Genomic DNA, 6688 nt, shown 5'->3' with positions numbered 1-6688 from the left:
AAGACGGAGAAAGTTGCCCTGGCTCTCAGCACTAAGCAGCATTGGCACCAGGCACAGAAATGCACATGTTGTTATGTCCTATGGCATCTCCTTCCTCATTTCCCCTTTGGGGAAAGGGGAATAGCTCTGGAAATATTCAGAAAAGTTCCATACAGCTTAGGCAAGTTAAGTTATGGCAGAGGCTTTCAATGTGTGGTCTGTGAAATCAGAAAATAGCTCTGCAAATGTATCTGAGGAGAGTGAACTTAATGATGTTAGGAGGCTGCAGCTTATCCTCAGGTCTGAACTTCCACTGGGCAAGCTGGTGACACTCTGCAAAGCAGCATCCATGGCTGGGGAGGGGTTCTTACAGGGCAGCTGGACACTCAGCAGCTGCCTAAGAGTAAGCTGTGAAATACCATCAGTAGGGCCTGCATGAATATGGCCAGCAAGGAAAAGCAGCTCTGTGTTTGCTGTGTGGGGTCAAGAACACAGACAGCAGCTGGTGCTTTCCTTCTCTCTTGTCCATTCATACCTTAACTTGCTCTCAGCTTACATCTGCCCCTTGCAGCTTCCTCTGCCTGTATAGTTGCACCATTGCAATAAAAATGGTAGAGTTTTAAAACCTCTGACTTTGCAATCTAGGCAGGATCCCTCTGACCAGGCAGTTCTGTGTCAATGGATGAATGGACTCACAGCACACATGCAGACTTCTAAAAAGCTTCAAAAGGTTTCTGGGTAAGGAAAAAATAGCAAACTAGGAAAACCTGAATATATGATACTTCTATTCCTACATCAATTTCAATTTGCCATATCAGATTATGTTGCACCTGGATGTTTGATGTTGTCAAGGATGATTTAAATTAGAGTACAGCTTATCTGTTAACACAAACCCTCACATTCCCTCAGACTCTTCAGTGCAAAGATCATATCTTTGACTTTCATGAAGTGCCTAGAGAAGAGCCCTAAAAAGCAATGAAAAATGTATTATCTCTGGAAACAGTGATGTGATGTATTAAGTGAAATAACATTGAATATATAAGGGAAAATTCTCATACTTGAGGACAAGATAATAAAAGCAAATAAAAACAGGATCATTCCATTTTCCCCCACGATTTCAACTCATACACTGAAGCTATATTTCATCTAGGCTGATGTCGTGTTCAAGTCATAGGCAAAAATTTTCAGTGTCAGAAAGTGAAACTGCAATTTTTAGACATTAGATTAAAAAACTGATACTGTAGAAAAAACTGTACTGTAGATTAATCTATAGTGAATGTTTTAGCTTGCTGTAAAAAAAATTCTCTGCTTTAATCTGGTGATTTGAATTATTAAAAACTCTGCTTTAGTGTGCTTAAGTCATGTTGACTGTGGCGACTAGGAGAAAAATCACACTTAATATTAATTACTCTTTACAATTGTCATGTTTTGGAGCTCTGAAAGCTTACTCCTCACATTAAAAAACCTAGTCTACCCCAAAATTCTCATCCTTGAGGCCAAAAACCAGAAATAATACAAGAACTCGTAGAGCATGATATGAACTTTAGCATATTTAAAATGTAAAAGCTTTATCAGGTGACCATAGCAGAAGCCATCAAAAGCAAAGCAGAACAAGCTGTGTGTAATAGTAATTGAACAAACACTTCCCTATCTGGAAGCAGTTGTGATTTGTAGAAAATCCATAACAGCTGCTTTAGAACAGGTAATCATACTGCTAGTCCAAGTCCCATTCCCATTGTATCCCCACGCTGTTATTTTGCAGTATTTAAAACAAATTCTCAGCAGCTCCTTCAGAAGCTGCAGTGCTGGACCTTCACAAGGAAACACAAGGAATGTTGATGGTGCTTCTCAAAGAAAGAATTCCAGCACAAGAGTCCCAGACTCCTCTTGACACTCAAAAATGCTCCTGACATCCCAAAAAGCAGCTTCTTACACAAACAAGGAAGACAGACATGAAGGAGGATAGTAGTATATGATGAGGAAGGAATGCTTTTTGGCTTTTCATGTTTAATAGGAAACCTAATTGTACAACTCTGTTATGCAATGCATCAAAAATTGAATTGTAGAATATTACATTATGGGAAAGATTTTAAGCTAAGGATATTTTTCTTAAGAAAATATTTTCATTAAGAATATCATATTCCAAAAGGTATTCAGGTAGTCTGTAGGGTGAAAGCACATAAAGTGAGAGGAATGTATTTTGCTACACTAGTAATGAATTAAAAATGTTTCATGGGTACTTCAACAGTCATGCAACTTTTGGTGAAATCAGGAGCAGAAAGGAAACTGAGACCACCCAAACACTCTGGAAACTTCCTCATTTTCCTTTGGTCTTTCCTCATCTTCATTTGGTCTTTTTTTCTTTTTTAATTTGAGTAAAATTTGCATCTTTAAGAGAAGCAATGGAAAGAACATGAAAGCATCAATTGTCCTGATGTCTCACACTAATCAGGGACTCTGTCTTGTGGCCACCTCAAAGAAGAGGGCTTAGGGCATCAGCCTCACATGAGAGGTCATCGTCATCATGCAATCACATGATATCCCCAAAATCTTCTCTAAAGCTGAATTCTTCTCTTCCCACAATGCTGGAAGGAGGGCAGCACTAGGCTTGCCTTGTAAAAATTGAGGCTGAACTCAAGAGGATTTAGGATTTACCACCCATGATTCTTGGTGTAAGTTTTCCTGAACTCCACTATAACCAGTAACTGCAGTAACTTCCTTTTTTATATAAGAAAAGAAAATAATAATCTACAGGTATGCATATCATAGCCTTTTGGTGTGGTAGTGGATGCATTTCCCTTGTCAGGAGCAGTAATGGGCCATAGATATGTATGAAAGTGAAAGAAATAGCACAAGTGGAAATGTGTTTAGAGGATTCCTCTAGTGGTAGGGGTTTGTTTGTCCATCTTTAAATGGGTTCATCCACAGCAATGCAAAGATTAGAAGTCACCAAAAGTGATGTTTAAAAATACCCTGTGTCTAGCTAAGAAGGACATAGAGCTAAAACAAATTAATCTGAGAGGAAAATAAACTAATGGGCCTTGAAGTAACTGAAAAGAAAGTGACTGAAGAAAATGTAGTAAGGAATAGAAGCATAGAACTTGCTATGTTTGATTGCACTGTAAAACAAATTGCAGTTCTCACACTAGTGGGTTGAAGCAATTCCCAGCTTTCATTTTGCTCTGCTATTAAAAGACTTCCTTTATATCTCAGGTCTCTGGCCCCATTTTCTATGATGAAACAAAGCCATTAATCAATTGATAACTCTGCCAAAATGTGACTTTCTTCCAGTGAGGAGCTTTGAATATAGCTTTCCAAAAGTGAAAACTCTCAAGAGTTCTCAAAGTGCATTCAATTGCCACAATTGCTTTAAATAGGCACAGTAAGTCAATAAATTAACTTCCAGATGTTAGTCAAATAATAAGATCCAAACCCATAACATCTCCCACACTTACGAGTAGTGTAAACTGGACTGAGAAGGACCCAGGAGGTCCTTATGGAGTTCTGAGTATTCCTCAAATGCAGTGCTAGCAGCTGCACTGCTGTGTGAGTGCAACAGAGCAGAGTCTGCTGGCCAGCACCTCAAATAAAGAACAGCCAATCTCATAGGAGAGCTGCTTTGCTCTGTTTTTTTCTGTGCTCCCATGGCAACACAACCTCAGCTACAGCCCTCCCTTCATGCTGACATAAAGCAAAATGCATTCACACTTCTTGGCTTGCTAAGAGCCTGCTCTGTGCAAACATTCACTCTGTGCAAACCTTCACTCTGTGCACACCTTCACTCTGTGTGTACATCCATCACTCTGTGTGTACATCCATCACTCTGTGCACACCTTCACTCTGTGCACACCTTCACTCTGTGCACACCTTCAGCCCCCCACTGCAGGAGCTCCCTGGCAGCACTCTACTGTCTCTGTGTAAAGGGTGATGCTCTGAGTGTCAAACACTGGGTCTGTTCTGCTCCCTGTCTCTGATCTTCCTCGTTGCCTGCTCTTCCCTATTCTCCTTTTGCTACAAGCAGACAGTTTTGTGAGAATCTCAGTTTCTTTTCACCCACTCCTGAACCCACCACATTCCCCTTGCCAGGGGTCCTCTGCTCAGTCTGTGCCCCCAGGATTCCTGCTCAGAGTCAGGAGCAGCAAACATGATTTGCCCTTTCCCTCTTCCCTGTGTAAGTTTCAATCCCTTCTCAGAGGGGCTGAGCAGGGCTCTTGTGTTACCACAAGCTTTTAGTGGAAGCGGTCATTTGCTTGGAAGGTAACTGTAGGAAGTGAAAAACACCTTTGATATTTCTCCCAGATAATTATAGTCCTGGCTAGAAGGCTACTATTGCTTGAGATTCTAGAATTCATGAAACTGAATTCTTCTCTTCCCACAATTCTGGAAGGAGTGCAGCACTAGGCTTGCATTGTAAAAATTAAGGCTGAACTCAAGAGGATTCAGGATTTACTACCCATGATTCTTGGTATAAGTTTTCCTGAACTCCACTATAACCAGTAACTCCATTATGTAACTGGAGTTCCTTTATTAATTCCTTAACTGTATGTTCCTTTATTCATCATTGTAATATGCATGATAAATAACGGCAGCTATAATGAAGAGTGTATCTGATTGACCAATAGCCATCTTTGAATGCAATAATGCACACATTTCCTAGATAAGGCAGAGCTAGAGATAAACATTTTACATTTGAGTACAGAGTGACCAGAATGAAGAAACTAAACAGCCCAGTTTCATTAACTTGCCTTTCATAGACCTTTTAAATCATTATACTTTTATCAGTATCAATTTTCAGCAAATCACCATTTTATCTAAACTGAAAGGAGCTGTACAAATAAAAGAAAGAAAAATTACTTTTCTGAAAGCTGAATTGCACATCCTTGCAGATGACAACAAGTGCTAACACTCAGAAGCTTCTTCTCTCCTTCCCATTCTTTTTGATTCTTGCACAATTTTCCTCTTAAAATTGCCTCTGACATAAGCTTAACTCACTGAAATAGTTGTGGTTTGTGCTTTGACAAGATGCAAGATTAAGATAAATGGGTTTTTAGATCTTGTTTTCTAATTTCCAGATTACTTAAGATAAATTCTGAAGTCTGTGAGGAGCAACCAAAAATTAAGAAAAAGGTAAACTAAACAAGCAATAGAATAAGAGTATTCTTTCACATAGCACTAACACAAATGGGTACAGCAGAAATTAAACTGACATAAGATAAGAGGCTTTTTTTCAGGACCCTAAGGGAGTCTAATTAATTTATTTCCAAAAATGGGGTAGAAGCATCATCCTGATTTTACTGTCAGATATTTGGCTAGAAATCAAGAGCTTCAAAAGACATTAATGGGCAAAAAGGTAACATCTGACAATATTGCAGACAGGCTCATATCAACTTTGGGCTCCTTAATTTAAGAATTCCTGAGGACATACTGAGAGCAGACAAATTATGGCCTGCAAAAGGAATCTGAAATAAGTCCCAAAAGTTAATCATACCAAAAATAGATCATCAGCAATTTCCTTTCCATGTAGTAAGAGCTACCAGCAGTCTGAAAAATGAGAAATAAGGCTCAGAAAATAGGTTGCAGGGTTTGTTCTGACCTGCTGTGGCTGCTGTAGGATCCAAACCATCAGCATATTAGCATTGCATGTAGGTACATGAAATCATTACTGGATAGAGGCACACAGACTCCTCATTTCCATTTATTACTTTTTCTGCCAAGGTCATGAAAAAGTACCTGATGAATGTGCAGTATTCCAGATGATGCTACAACTGACAGAGCAGGCCACATGCAAGCCTTCATTTATTATTGCTAACAGACTGATGCTCTTTCCTTTTCTCAATTTGGGTTGGTGCTAATTTCTATGCTATTCTACTTTTGATTAGCAGTGTTGTCAGTGCTGTCTTCTACAGCAGAAAATGGTCCATCATCTTCAGGAATTTACCATAGGTAAGCCAGAAAACTTAAACCATGTTCTTTCTTTTTCCCACAAAAATATATCAGAAGCGCAGAAGGTTGTTAATGGAACAATGTGCAGTTCTCCTGAGACAAAAAGCTTTCTAAAGGAATGATATTTATAAATAAAAACTACTGTACTATGCTAAGTAGATCTGGTCAAGTACAGACCCTTTCCAAACACATACCTATATTCTCTAAGGAGAGTAGGTTTGGGGGTAGAAATTCCAAACCCAAGGTATTTCAGAACTCTGATGGAAATACTGTGGGTTTCAGCAATATTCTTTCTAAAGGGAGAATGGAACAAGGACCATGGAATATTTCAGGTTTCAACAGATATAACTCTAGTTTTAACATATATAATTTCTAAATAGCCCTGTTGTTTCAACTATAGATAGCTGCTACAATTCCAGCTCTTTCTGTTCAAAATTTTTAGAGCAATGGAATACAGAAATTATGTAAAAGAGACCTGCAAAGTCACCGTGACTGCAAAGCAAAATTCAGAACGATACTCAAAGAGAGAACTTCATGCAAATGACCATTGTAAATGTCAGAACATTTCAGTAAGTTGTTATCTCTACATATCAATGTAATGACTCTAAGAATAGGAAAGAACACCCTCAGATAAAATCACTATGAATGCTGTTTCTGTTTCAGGAAAATGAAATAAAAATACCATAAAAATCACTACTGTCTTCCTTAAAGAATGAAAAAATAAAGGGATAAATACCCAATGGCTCTTACTTCATTTATTCCACAG

General features: G+C 38.7%; 1 long non-coding RNA gene across 1 annotated transcript; it reads left to right on the top strand.

Moving 5' to 3' along the window:
- The first annotated feature begins 5081 nt into the window (after positions 1–5081).
- Positions 5082–6425, top strand: LOC129133801 (uncharacterized). The gene is made up of 3 exons (XR_008536051.2): positions 5082–5106; positions 5859–5922; positions 6365–6425. It is a non-coding gene; the product is annotated as an uncharacterized LOC129133801 (long non-coding RNA).
- Positions 6426–6688: the final 263 nt, after the last annotated feature.

This window comes from Agelaius phoeniceus, chromosome 2 (assembly GCF_051311805.1).
Source record: "Agelaius phoeniceus isolate bAgePho1 chromosome 2, bAgePho1.hap1, whole genome shotgun sequence".
NCBI classification, from domain to species: domain Eukaryota; kingdom Metazoa; phylum Chordata; class Aves; order Passeriformes; family Icteridae; genus Agelaius; species Agelaius phoeniceus.
This window is presented reverse-complemented; position numbering and strand designations above follow the sequence as displayed.